The sequence below is a fragment of the Scyliorhinus torazame genome, chromosome 13 (assembly GCF_047496885.1).
Source record: "Scyliorhinus torazame isolate Kashiwa2021f chromosome 13, sScyTor2.1, whole genome shotgun sequence".
In the NCBI taxonomy this organism is placed as follows: domain Eukaryota; kingdom Metazoa; phylum Chordata; class Chondrichthyes; order Carcharhiniformes; family Scyliorhinidae; genus Scyliorhinus; species Scyliorhinus torazame.
Window position 1 is genome coordinate 112,867,239 of NC_092719.1, and position 16,380 is coordinate 112,883,618.

Sequence of the window (16,380 nt, forward strand, 5' to 3'; positions counted from 1 at the left end):
ACTCCACTGGCCCCTCCCTCCACACACACTCCACTGGTCCCTCCCTCCGCGCAGACACACTCCACTGGCCTCTCCCTCCACACACACTCCACTCGCCCCTCCCTCCGCCCACACACTCCTCTGGCCCCTCCCTCCACACAAACACCACTGGTCCCTCCCTCCACACAAACACCACTGGCCCCTCCCTCCACACACACACACACAAACACACACACACACACTCCCTCCACTGGTCCCCCCCACCTCCCTCCACACCCCCCCCCACCTCCCTCCACACACACCCCCCCACCTCCCTCCAGACACCCACCCCACCTCCCTCCACCCACACACCCACCCCACCTCCCTCCACCCACACACCCACCCCACCTCCCTCCACCCACACAACCTCCCTCCACCACACACCCACCCCACCTCCCTCCACCCACCCACACACCCACCCCACCTCCCTCCACCCACCCCACCCCCCTCCACCCACCCCACCCCCCTCCACCCACACACACACCCACCCCACCTCCCTCCACCCACACACCCACCCCACCTCCCTCCACCCACACGCACACCCACCCCACCTCCCTCCACCCACACGCACACCCACCCCACCTCCCTCCACCCACACGCACACCCACCCCACCTCCCTCCACCCACACACCCACCCCACCTCCCTCCACCCACACACCCACCCCACCTCCCTCCACCCACCCCACCTCCCTCCACCCACCCCACCTCCCTCCACCCACCCCACCTCCCTCCACCCACCCCACTCCACCCACCCCACCCCCCTCCACCCACACGCACCCCCACCCCACCTCCCTCCACCCACACGCACACACACACCCCACCTCCCTCCACCCACACGCACACACACACCCCACCTCCCTCCACCCACACGCACACACACACCCCACCTCCCGCCACACACACGCACACACACACCCCACCTCCCGCCACACACACGCACACACACACCCCACCTCCCGCCACACACACACACCTCCCGCCACACACACACACCTCCCGCCACACACACACACCTCCCGCCACACACACACACCTCCCGCCACACACACACACCTCCCGCCACACACACACACCTCCCGCCACACACACACACCTCCCGCCACACACACACACCTCCCGCCACACACACACACCTCCCGCCACACACACACACCTCCCGCCACACACACACACCTCCCGCCACACACCTCCCGCCACACACACACACCTCCCGCCACACACACACACCTCCCGCCACACACACACACCTCCCGCCACACACACACACCTCCCGCCACACACACACACCTCCCGCCACACACACACACCTCCCGCCACACACACACACCTCCCGCCACACACACACACCTCCCGCCACACACACACACCTCCCGCCACACACACACACCTCCCGCCACACACACACACCTCCCGCCACACACACACACACCTCCCGCCACACACACACACACCTCCCGCCACACACACACACACCTCCCGCCACACACACACACACCTCCCGCCACACACACACACACCTCCCGCCACACACACACACACCTCCCGCCACACACACACACACCTCCCGCCACACACACACACACCTCCCGCCACACACACACACACCTCCCGCCACACACACACACACCTCCCGCCACACACACACACACCTCCCGCCACACACACACACACCTCCCGCCACACACACACACACCTCCCGCCACACACACACACACCTCCCGCCACACACACACACACCTCCCGCCACACACACACACACCTCCCGCCACACACACACACACCTCCCGCCACACACACACACACCTCCCGCCACACACACACACCTCCCGCCACACACACACACCTCCCGCCACACACACACACCTCCCGCCACACACACACACCTCCCGCCACACACACACACACACCACCTCCCGCCACACACACACACACACCACCTCCCGCCACACACACACACACACCACCTCCCGCCACACACACACACACCACCTCCCGCCACACACACACACACACATACACACACACACCACCTCCCGCCACACACACACACCACCTCCCTCCACACACACCACCTGGCCCCTCCCTCCACACTCCACTGGCCCCTCCCTCCACACACTCCACTGGCCCCTCCCTCCACACACTCCGCTGGACCCTCCCTCCACCCACACGCACTCCACTGGTCCCTCCACCGGTCCCTCCACACACACACCCCACCTCCCTACACACACACACCCCACCTCCCCCACACACACACCCCACCTCCCTCCACACACACACCCCACCTCCCTCCACACACACACCCCACCTCCCTCCACACACACACACCCAACCCCCCCCACCACCTCCCGTCACACCCACCCCCCCGCCACCCCCCCCCACCACACCCACACCCCCCACCCACCCCACGCCACCCCCCCCACCACACCCTCCCGCCACACCCACCCACACCCCACCTCCCGCCACACCCACCCACACCCCACCTCCCGCCACACCCACCCACACCCCACCTCCCGCCACACCCACCCACACCCCACCTCCCGCCACACCCACCCACACCCCACCTCCCGCCACACCCACCCACACCCCACCTCCCGCCACACCCACCCACACCCCACCTCCCGCCACACCCACCCACACCCCACCTCCCGCCACACCCCACCCCCCGCCACACCCACCCACACCCCACCTCCCGCCACACCCACCCACACCCCACCTCCCGCCACACCCACCCACACCCCACCTCCCGCCACACCCACCCACACCCCACCTCCCGCCACACCCACCCACCTCCCGCCACACCCACCCACACCCCACCTCCCGCCACACCCACCCACACCCCACCTCCCGCCACACCCACCCACACCCCACCCCCGCCACACCCACCCACACCCCACCTCCCGCCACACCCACCCACACCCCACCTCCCGCCACACCCACCCACACCCCACCTCCCGCCACACCCACCCACACCCCCCGCCACACCCACCCACACCTCACCTCCCGCCACACCCACCCACACCCCACCTACCGCCACACCCACCCACACCCCAACTCCCGCCACACCCACCCACACCCCACCTCCCGCCACACCCCACCTCCCGCCACACCCACCCACAGACCACCTCCCGCCACACCCACCCACACACCACCTCCCGCCACACCCACCCACACACCACCTCCCGCTACACCCACCCACACACCACCCACACACCACCTCCCGCCACACCCACCCCCCCACCACCTCCCGCCACACCCACCGCCCCACCACCTCCCGCCACACCCACCCCCCCACCACCTCCCGCCACACCCACCACCTCCCGCCACACCCACCCCCCCACCACCTCCCGCCACACCCAACCCCCCCCAACCACCTCCCGCCACACCCACCTCCCGCCACACCCACCTCCCGCCACACCCACCTCCCGCCACACCCACCTCCCGCCACACCCACCTCCCGCCACACCCACCTCCCGCCACACCCACCTCCCGCCACACCCACCTCCCGCCACACCCACCTCCCGCCACACCCACACCCCACCTCCCGCCACACCCACCCACACCCCACCTCCCGCCACACCCACCCACCCACACCCCACCTCCCGCCACCTCCCGCCACACCCCACCTCCCGCCACACCCCACCTCCCGCCACACCCCACCTCCCGCCACACCCCACCTCCCGCCACCCTCCACCTCCCGCCACACCCCACCTCCCGCCACACCCACCCATACCCCACCTCCCGCCACACCCACCCACACCCCACCTCCCGCCACACCCACCCACACACCACCTCCCGCCACACCCACACACACACCACCTCCCGCCACACCCACACCACCTCCCGCCACACCCACACACACACCACCTCCCGCCACACCCACCCACCCCACCTCCCGCCACACCCACCCCACCTCCCGCCACACCCACCCCACCTCCCGCCACACCCACCCACACCCCACCTCCCGCCACACCCACCCACCCACACCCCACCTCCCGCCACACCCACCCACCCACACCCCACCTCCCGCCACACCCACCCACACCCCACCTCCCGCCACACCCACCCACACCCCACCTCCCGCCACACCCACCCACACCCCACCTCCCGCCACACCCACCCACACCCCACCTCCCGCCACTCCCACCCACACCCCACCTCCCGCCACTCCCACCCACACCCCACCTCCCGCCACACCCCACCTCCCGCCACACCCCACCTCCCGCCACACCCCACCTCCCGCCACACCCACCCACACCCCACCTCCCACCCACACCCCACCTCCCACCCACACACCACCTCCCGCCACACCCACCCACACACCACCTCCCGCCACACCCACCCACACACCACCTCCCGCCACACCCACCCACACACCACCTCCCGCCACACCCACCCACACACCACCTCGCGCCACACCCACCCACACACCACCTCGCGCCACACCCACCCACACACCACCTCGCGCCACACCCACCCACACACCACCTCGCGCCACACCCACCCACACACCACCTCCCGCCACACCCACCCACACACCACCTCCCGCCACACCCACCCACACACCACCTCCCGCCACACCCACCCACACACCACCTCCCGCCACACCCACCCACACACCACCTCCCGCCACACCCACACCACCTCCCGCCACACCCACACCACCTCCCGCCACACCCACACCTCCCTCCACACACACACACACACCACCTCCCTCCACACACACACACACACACACACCACCTCCCTCCACACACACACACACACACCACCTCCCTCCACACACACACACACACACCACCTCCCTCCACACACACACACACACACCACCTCCCTCCACACACACACACACACACACACACACCACCTCCCTCCACACACACACACACACACCACCTCCCTCCACACACACACACACACACACACACCACCTCCCTCCACACACACACACACACACACACCACCTCCCTCCACACACACACACACACACACACACCACCTCCCTCCACACACACACACACACACACCACCTCCCTCCACACACACACACACACCACCTCCCTCCACACACACACACACACACACCACCTCCCTCCACACACACACACACACACACACACCACCTCCCTCCACACACACACACACACACACACACCACCTCCCTCCACACACACACACACACACACACACACACACACCACCTCCCTCCACACACACACACACACACACACACACACCACCTCCCTCCACACACACACACACACACACACCACCTCCCTCCACACACACACACACACACACCACCTCCCTCCACACACACACACACACACACACACACCACCTCCCTCCACACACACACACACACACCACCTCCCTCCACACACACACACACACACACACACCACCTCCCTCCACACACACACACACACCACCTCCCTCCACACACACACACACACACACACCACCTCCCTCCACACACACACACACACACACACACACACACACACACCACCTCCCTCCACACACACACACACACACACACACCACCTCCCTCCACACACACACACACACACCACCTCCCTCCACACACACACACACCACCTCCCTCCACACACACACACACACCACCTCCCTCCACACACACACACACACACAACCTCCCTCCACACACACACACACACACACCACCTCCCTCCACACACACACACACACACACACACCACCTCCCTCCACACACACACACACACACACACACACCACCTCCCTCCACACACACACACACCACCTCCCTCCACACACACACACACCACCTCCCTCCACACACACACACACACACCACCTCCCTCCACACACACACACACACACCACCTCCCTCCACACACACACACACACCACCTCCCTCCACACACACACACACACCACCTCCCTCCACACACACACACACCACCTCCCTCCACACACACACACACACACACACACACACACCACCTCCCTCCACACACACACACACACACACACACCACCTCCCTCCACACACACACACACACACACACACCACCTCCCTCCACACACACACACACACACACCACCTCCCTCCACACACACACACACCACCTCCCTCCACACACACACACACCACCTCCCTCCACACACACACACACACACACACACCACCTCCCTCCACACACACACACACACACACACCACCTCCCTCCACACACACACACACACACACACCACCTCCCTCCACACACACACACACACACACACCACCTCCCTCCACACACACACACACACACACACCACCTCCCTCCACACACACACACACACCACCTCCCTCCACACACACACACACACACCACCTCCCTCCACACACACACACACACACACACACACCACCTCCCTCCACACACACACACACACACACACCACCTCCCTCCACACACACACACACACACACCACCTCCCTCCACACACACACACACACACACCACCTCCCTCCACACACACACACACACACCACCTCCCTCCACACACACACACACACACACACCACCTCCCTCCACACACACACACACACACACACACACACACACCTCCCTCCACACACACACACACACACACCACCTCCCTCCACACACACACACACACACACACACACCACCTCCCTCCACACACACACACACACCACCTCCCTCCACACACACACACACACACACCACCTCCCTCCACACACACACACACACCACCTCCCTCCACACACACACACACACACACACACACACACACCACCTCCCTCCACACACACACACACACACACCACCTCCCTCCACACACACACACACAACCTCCCTCCACACACACACACACACACCACCTCCCTCCACACACACACACACACAACCACCTCCCTCCACACACACACACACACACCACCTCCCTCCACACACACACACACACACACCACCTCCCTCCACACACACACACACACACACACACACACACACCACCTCCCTCCACACACACACACACACACACACCACCTCCCTCCACACACACACACACCACCTCCCTCCACACACACACACACACACACACCACCTCCCTCCACACACACACACACACACACACCACCTCCCTCCACACACACACACACACACACACACACCACCTCCCTCCACACACACACACACACACACACACACCACCTCCCTCCACACACACCACCTCCCTCCACACACACCACCTCCCTCCACACACACCACCTCCCTCCACACACACACACACACACACACACACCACCTCCCTCCACACACACCACCTCCCTCCACACACACACACACACACACCACCTCCCTCCACACACACCACCTCCCTCCACACACACACACACACCACCTCCCTCCACACACACACACACACCACCTCCCTCCACACACACACACACACACACACCACCTCCCTCCACACACACACACACACACACACCACCTCCCTCCACACACACACACACACCACCTCCCTCCACACACACACACACACCACCTCCCTCCACACACACACACACACACACACACCACCTCCCTCCACACACACACACACACACACACCACCTCCCTCCACACACACACACACACACACACCACCTCCCTCCACACACACACACACACACCACCTCCCTCCACACACACACACACACACCACCTCCCTCCACACACACACACACACACCACCTCCCTCCACACACACACACACACACACACACCACCTCCCTCCACACACACACACACACCACCTCCCTCCACACACACACACACACACACCACCTCCCTCCACACACACACACACACACACACACACCACCTCCCTCCACACACACACACACACACACCACCTCCCTCCACACACACACACACACCACCTCCCTCCACACACACCACCTCCCTCCACACACACACACACCACCTCCCTCCACACACACACACACACCACCTCCCTCCACACACACACACACACCCACCCACCACCTCCCGCCACACCCACCCACCACCTCCCGCCACACCCACCCACCACCTCCCGCCACACCCACCCACCACCTCCCGCCACACCCACCCACCACCTCCCGCCACACCCACCCACCACCTCCCTCCACACCCACCCACCACCTCCCTCCACACCCACCCACCACCTCCCTCCACACCCACCCACCACCTCCCGCCACACCCACCCACCACCTCCCGCCACACCCACCCACCACCTCCCGCCACACCCACCCAGCACCTCCCGCCACACCCACCCACCACCTCCCGCCACACCCACACACCCACCACCTCCCGCCACACCCACACACCCACCACCTCCTGCCACACCCACACCACCTCCCGCCACACCCACACCCACACCACCTCCCGCCACACCCACACCCACACCACCTCCCGCCACACCCACACACACACCACCTCCCGCCCCACCCACCCACCACCTCCCGCCCCACCCACCCACCACCTCCCGCCCCACCCACCCACCACCTCCCGCCCCACCCACACACCACCTCCCGCCACACCCACACACCACCTCCCGCCACACCCACACACCACCTCCCGCCACACCCACACACCACCTCCCGCCACACCCACACACCACCTCCCGCCACACCCACACACCACCTCCCGCCACACCCACACACCACCTCCCGCCACACCCACACACCACCTCCCGCCACACCCACACACCACCTCCCGCCACACCCACACACCACCTCCCGCCACACCCACACACCACCTCCCGCCACACCCACACACCACCTCCCGCCACACCCACACACCACCTCCCGCCACACCCACACACCACCTCCCGCCACACCCACACACCACCTCCCGCCACACCCACACACCACCTCCCGCCACACCCACACACCACCTCCCGCACACCCACACACCACCTCCCGCCACACCCACACACCACCTCCCGCCACACCCACACACCACCTCCCGCCACACCCACACACCACCTCCCGCCACACCCACACACCACCTCCCGCCACACCCACACACCACCTCCCGCCACACCCACACACCACCTCCCGCCACACCCACACACCACCTCCCGCCACACACACACACACACACACCACCTCCCGCCACACACACACACACACACACCACCTCCCGCCACACACACACACCACCTCCCGCCACACACACACACCACCTCCCGCCACACACACACACCACCTCCCGCCACACACACACACCACCTCCCGCCACACACACACACCACCTCCCGCCACACACACACACCACCTCCCGCCACACACACACACCACCTCCCGCCACACACACACACCACCTCCCGCCACACACACACACCACCTCCCGCCACACACACACACCACCTCCCGCCACACACACACACACACACCACCTCCCGCCACACACACACACACACACCACCTCCCGCCACACACACACACACACACCACCTCCCGCCACACACACACACACACACACCACCTCCCGCCACACACACACACACACCACCTCCCGCCACACACACACACACACACACCACCTCCCGCCACACACACACACACCACCTCCCGCCACACACACACACCACCTCCCGCCACACACACACACACACCACCTCCCGCCACACACACACACACACCACCTCCCGCCACACACACACACACACACCACCTCCCGCCACACACACCACCTGGCCCCTCCCTCCACTGGCCCCTCCCTCCACACACTCCACTGGCCCCTCCCTCCACTGGCCCCTCCCTCCACACACTCTACTGGCCCCTCCCTCCACACACACTCCGCTGGACCCTCCCTCCACCGGTCCCTCCCCACACACACCCCACCTCCCTCCACACACACACACACACCCCACCTCCCGCCACACCCACCCACACCCCACCTCCCGCCACACCCACCCACACCCCACCTCCCGCCACACCCACCCACACCCCACCTCACCCACCCACACCCCACCTCCCGCCACACCCACCCACACCCCACCTCCCGCCACACCCACCCACACACCACCTCCCGCCACACCCACCCACACACCACCTTCCGCCACACCCACCCACACACCACCTTCCTCCACACACACACCCCACCTCCCTCCACACACCCCACCTCCCTCCACACACACCACCTCCCTCCACACACACCACCTCCCTCCACACACACCACCTCCCTCCACACACACCACCTCCCTCCACACACCCCACCTCCCTCCACACACCCCACCTCCCTCCACACACCCCACCTCCCTCCACACACACCACCTCCCTCCACACACACCACCTCCCTCCACACACACCACCTCCCTCCACACACACCACCTCCCTCCACACACACCACCTCCCTCCACACACACCACCTCCCTCCACACACACACACACACCACCTCCCTCCACACACACACACACACCACCTCCCTCCACACACACACACACACCACCTCCCTCCACACACACACACACCACCTCCCTCCACACACACACACACACACACACCACCTCCCTCCACACACACACACACACCACCTCCCTCCACACACACACCACCTCCCTCCCTCCACACACACACACACACACACCACCTCCCTCCCTCCACACACACACACACACCACCTCCCTCCACACACACACACACACCACCTCCCTCCACACACACACACACACCACCTCCCTCCACACACACACACACACACCACCTCCCTCCACACACACACACACACACCACCTCCCTCCACACACACACACACACACCACCTCCCTCCACACACACACACACACACACCACCTCCCTCCACACACACACACACACACCACCTCCCTCCACACACACACACACACACCACCTCCCTCCACACACACACACACACACCACTGGTCCCTCCACACACACACTCCACTGGTCCCTCCACACACACACTCCACTGGTCCCTCCACACACACACTCCACTGGTCCCTCCACACACACACTCCACTGGTCCCTCCACACACACACTCCACTGGTCCCTCCACACACACACTCCACTGGTCCCTCCACACACACACTCCACTGGTCCCTCCACACACACACTCCACTGGTCCCTCCACACACACACTCCACTGGTCCCTCCACACACACACTCCACTGGTCCCTCCACACACACACTCCACTGGTCCCTCCACACACACACTCCACATCCCTCCACACACACACTCCACTGGTCCCTCCACACACACACTCCACTGGTCCCTCCACACACACACTCCACTGGTCCCTCCACACACACACTCCACTGGTCCCTCCACACACACACTCCACTGGTCCCTCCACACACACACTCCACTGGTCCCTCCACACACACACTCCACTGGTCCCTCCACACACACACTCCACTGGTCCCTCCACACACACACTCCACTGGTCCCTCCACACACACACTCCACTGGTCCCTCCACACACACACTCCACTGGTCCCTCCACACACACTCCACTGGTCCCTCCACACACACTCCACTGGTCCCTCCACACACACTCCACTGGTCCCTCCACACACACACACACACACACTCCTGGTCCCTCCACACACACTCCACTGGTCCCTCCCTCCCTCCACACACACTCCACTGGTCCCTCCCACCCTCCACACACTCCACTGGTCTCTCCACACACACTCCACTGGTCCCTCCCTCCACACACACTCCTGGTCTCTCCACACACACTCCACTGGTCCCTCCCTCCACACACACTCCTGGTCCCTCCACACACACTCCACCGGTCCCTCCACACACACTACACTGGTCCCTCCCTCCACACACTCCACTGGTCCCTCCCTCCACACACACACTCCACTGGTCCCTCCACACATACTCCACTGGTCCCTCCCTCCACACACACACTCCACTGGTCCCTCCCTCCACACACACACACACTCCTGGTCCCTCCGCACACACTCCTGGTCACTCCACTGGTCCCTCCGCACACACTCCTGGTCACTCCACTGGTCCCTCCGCACACACTCCTGGTCACTCCACTGGTCCCTCCGCACACACTCCTGGTCACTCCACTGGTCCCTCCACACACACACACTCCACTGGTCCCTCCCTCCACACATACACACACTCCACTGGTCCCTCCCTCCACACACACACACTCCACTGGTCCCTCCCTCCACACACACACACTCCACTGGTCCCTCCCTCCACACACACACACTCCACTGGTCCCTCCCTCCACACACACACACTCCACTGGTCCCTCCCTCCACACACACACACTCCACTGGTCCCTCCACACACACACACTCCACTGGTCCCTCCCTCCACACACACTCCACTGGTCCCTCCCTCCACACACTCCACTGGTCCCTCCCTCCACACACTCCACTGGTCCCTCCCTCCACACGCTCCACTGGTCCCTCCCTCCACACGCTCCACTGGTCCCTCCCTCCACACGCTCCACTGGTCCCTCCCTCCACACGCTCCACTGGTCCCTCCCTCCACACGCTCCACTGGTCCCTCCCTCCACACGCTCCACTGGTCCCTCCCTCCACACGCTCCACTGGTCCCTCCCTCCACACGCTCCACTGGTCCCTCCCTCCACACGCTCCACTGGTCCCTCCCTCCACACGCTCCACTGGTCCCTCCCTCCACACGCTCCACTGGTCCCTCCCTCCACACGCTCCACTGGTCCCTCCCTCCACACGCTCCACTGGTCCCTCCCTCCACACGCTCCACTGGTCCCTCCCTCCACACGCTCCACTGGTCCCTCCCTCCACACGCTCCACTGGTCCCTCCCTCCACACGCTCCACTGGTCCCTCCCTCCACACACTCCACTGGTCCCTCCCTCCACACACACACACACACTCCACTGGTCCCTCCCTCCACACACACACTCCACTGGTCCCTCCCTCCACACACACACTCCACTGGTCCCTCCCTCCACACACACACTCCACTGGTCCCTCCCTCCACACACACACACTCCACTGGTCCCTCCCTCCACACACACACACTCCACTGGTCCCTCCCTCCACACACACACACACACTCCACTGGTCCCTCCCTCCACACACACACACACACTCCACTGGTCCCTCCCTCCACACACACACACACACTCCACTGGTCCCTCCCTCCACACACACTCCTGGTCTCTCCACACACACTCCACTGGTCCCTCCCTCCACACACACTCCTGGTCCCTCCCTCCACACACACTCCACCGGTCCCTCCACACACACTACACTGGTCCCTCCCTCCACACACTCCACTGGTCCCTCCACTGGTCCCTCCCTCCACACACACACTCCACTGGTCCCTCCACACATACTCCACTGGTCCCTCCCTCCACACACACACTCCACTGGTCCCTCCCTCCACACACACACTCCACTGGTCCCTCCCTCCACACACACACACACACACACACTCCTGGTCCCTCCGCCCACACTCCTGGTCACTCCACTGGTCCCTCCGCACACACTCCTGGTCACTCCACTGGTCCCTCCGCACACACTCCTGGTCACTCCACTGGTCCCTCCGCACACACTCCTGGTCACTCCACTGGTCCCTCCACACATACTCCACTGGTCCCTCCCTCCACACACACACACTCCACTGGTCCCTCCCTCCACACACACACACACTCCACTGGTCCCTCTCTCCACACACACACACTCCACTGGTCCCTCCCTCCACACACACACACTCCACTGGTCCCTCCCTCCACACACACACACTCCACTGGTCCCTCCCTCCACACACACACACTCCACTGGTCCCTCCCTCCACACACACACTCCACTGGTCCCTCCACACACACACACTCCACTGGTCCCTCCACACACACACACTCCACTGGTCCCTCCCTCCACACACACACTCCACTGGTCCCTCCCTCCACACACTCCACTGGTCCCTCCCTCCACACGCGCTCCACTGGTCCCTCCCTCCACACGCGCTCCACTGGTCCCTCCCTCCACACGCGCTCCACTGGTCCCTCCCTCCACACGCGCTCCACTGGTCCCTCCCTCCACACGCGCTCCACTGGTCCCTCCCTCCACACGCTCCACTGGTCCCTCCCTCCACACGCTCCACTGGTCCCTCCCTCCACACGCTCCACTGGTCCCTCCCTCCACACGCTCCACTGGTCCCTCCCTCCACACGCTCCACTGGTCCCTCCCTCCACACGCTCCACTGGTCCCTCCCTCCACACGCTCCACTGGTCCCTCCCTCCACACGCTCCACTGGTCCCTCCCTCCACACGCTCCACTGGTCCCTCCCTCCACACGCTCCACTGGTCCCTCCCTCCACACGCTCCACTGGTCCCTCCCTCCACACGCTCCACTGGTCCCTCCCTCCACACGCTCCACTGGTCCCTCCCTCCACACGCTCCACTGGTCCCTCCCTCCACACGCTCCACTGGTCCCTCCCTCCACACGCTCCACTGGTCCCTCCCTCCACACGCTCCACTGGTCCCTCCCTCCACACGCTCCACTGGTCCCTCCCTCCACACGCTCCACTGGTCCCTCCCTCCACACGCTCCACTGGTCCCTCCCTCCACACGCTCCACTGGTCCCTCCCTCCACACACACACACACACTCCACTGGTCCCTCCCTCCACACACACACTCCACTGGTCCCTCCCTCCACACACACACACACACTCCACTGGTCCCTCCCTCCACACACACACACACTCCACTGGTCCCTCCCTCCACACACACACTCCACTGGTCCCTCCCTCCACACACACACACACACTCCACTGGTCCCTCCCTCCACACACACACACACTCCACTGGTCCCTCCCTCCACACACACACACTCCACTGGTCCCTCCCTCCACACACACACACTCCACTGGTCCCTCCCTCCACACACACACACTCCACTGGTCCCTCCCTCCACACACACACACTCCACTGGTCCCTCCCTCCACACACACACACTCCACTGGTCCCTCCCTCCACACACACACACTCCACTGGTCCCTCCCTCCACACACACACACTCCACTGGTCCCTCCCTCCACACACACACACTCCACTGGTCCCTCCCTCCACACACACACACTCCACTGGTCCCTCCCTCCACACACACACACTCCACTGGTCCCTCCCTCCACACACACACACACTCCACTGGCCGCCTTTGCCCCTCCCCCATGAAGCCTCTTCCTCTCTGCAGTCTCTCTCTCCCCCCCCTCCCCAGCCGGCGTTCGCGGGCCCCTCGGGCCTCCCTGTGCTCCACGTGTTGTCCGGGGCTCTGTTTACCGGGCGGCTGCCGGCCAGGAGGCCGGTCCTCGCTGCCTTTCCCACTGTACCCGGCCAGGCTGTGCTCCGACTCCAGCCGCCGCCCTGCGCTCGCTATTGCCCCGCCGCTCCCCAGTTCCGAGGCCCTGCTACTTGTGCGCGCCATGGTGGCCTCTTGCTTACCTAGTTAACCAGCAGCGCTGAGCTCGGTCTGGCTGTCGGCCTCGGGCCCCCGGCCGCTCAGCTCCGCGCTCGCAAAGTAATGGCGCCGGCGCCACGCACCGTGACGCAAGCACGTCCCTGCGTGCCTCCTCGGGCAGGATGGGAGCTGTAGTCCTGTCATCGCTGCGCGTGCGCTCGCAGTCTGCTTCACTCCCCATGTGCCAGGAGAGAATTCAGCCTTGTACCCTCTTGGCCAAGAGTGACCGTACTTCCACACAATATGATTCCTATTGCATTGTATTTCTAGTTGAATTTCCAGACTGGTGCATTGGGCTCATATTCTGATTTAAATTGGACATTAATTGTGGGGCAGCATGGTCGGCACGGGCTTGGTGGGCTGAAGGGCCTGTTCCTGTGCTGTACTTTTCTTTGTTCTTTGTGTAAAAGGGTTCCAAAGTCCACCCCTTCAGTCCTCACCACAGAATCTGGGAAATGAGTTCATGAACAAGCATGTTGGGACCTCCTATGTCCTGGGCCGCTTAGGTTACCATGAAGGCCCATTAGGAACCCTAGAAATACCCAGCAGACGGGGGGGGGGGGGGGGCCTCTGGCAAACAAGTCCTCACACAGAATAGACAGAGTAAGATGTGCCATCTGGAATATCTAAACAACTGTTCTGGCAGATGCAGGCTGCGACAGAACAAAGCCCCAGTCGCCTTGGTTTCCTTCCCACTGGATCAATATTTTGTTCTGTCAAGACGTGTGTTGGAGCTGCTGTCTAAAAGATGTCACGTGAAGGTGTCTTTCTTGCCATCTTTTTTCTTGTGTAAATTGGGAGAGCTTCACTTGAAGCTGTTGTCTTTCTGATGAGATGTCAAACTGTATCCCTACCTTCATTCTGGTGATGTTTAATAAAATCCAGGACACTATTCCAG

The 16,380-nt window shown here is 64.1% G+C and overlaps 1 protein-coding gene across 5 annotated transcripts in view; it reads right to left on the minus strand.

The window, feature by feature from the left end:
- LOC140388239 (DDB1- and CUL4-associated factor 1-like) overlaps positions 1–15,572 on the minus strand; it is a 187,334-nt gene extending 171,762 nt beyond the window's left edge. For 3 of the 5 annotated variants that reach the window (XM_072472071.1, XM_072472075.1, XM_072472074.1), the window contains exon 1: positions 15,467–15,560. The gene's annotated coding sequence lies outside the window, so the exon portion shown is untranslated. Of the gene's footprint in view, positions 1–15,466 lie in introns of all 5 variants that reach the window. The other 2 variants (XM_072472072.1, XM_072472073.1) reach the window with 1 other exon arrangement.
- Between the last annotated feature and the right edge of the window lie 808 nt (positions 15,573–16,380).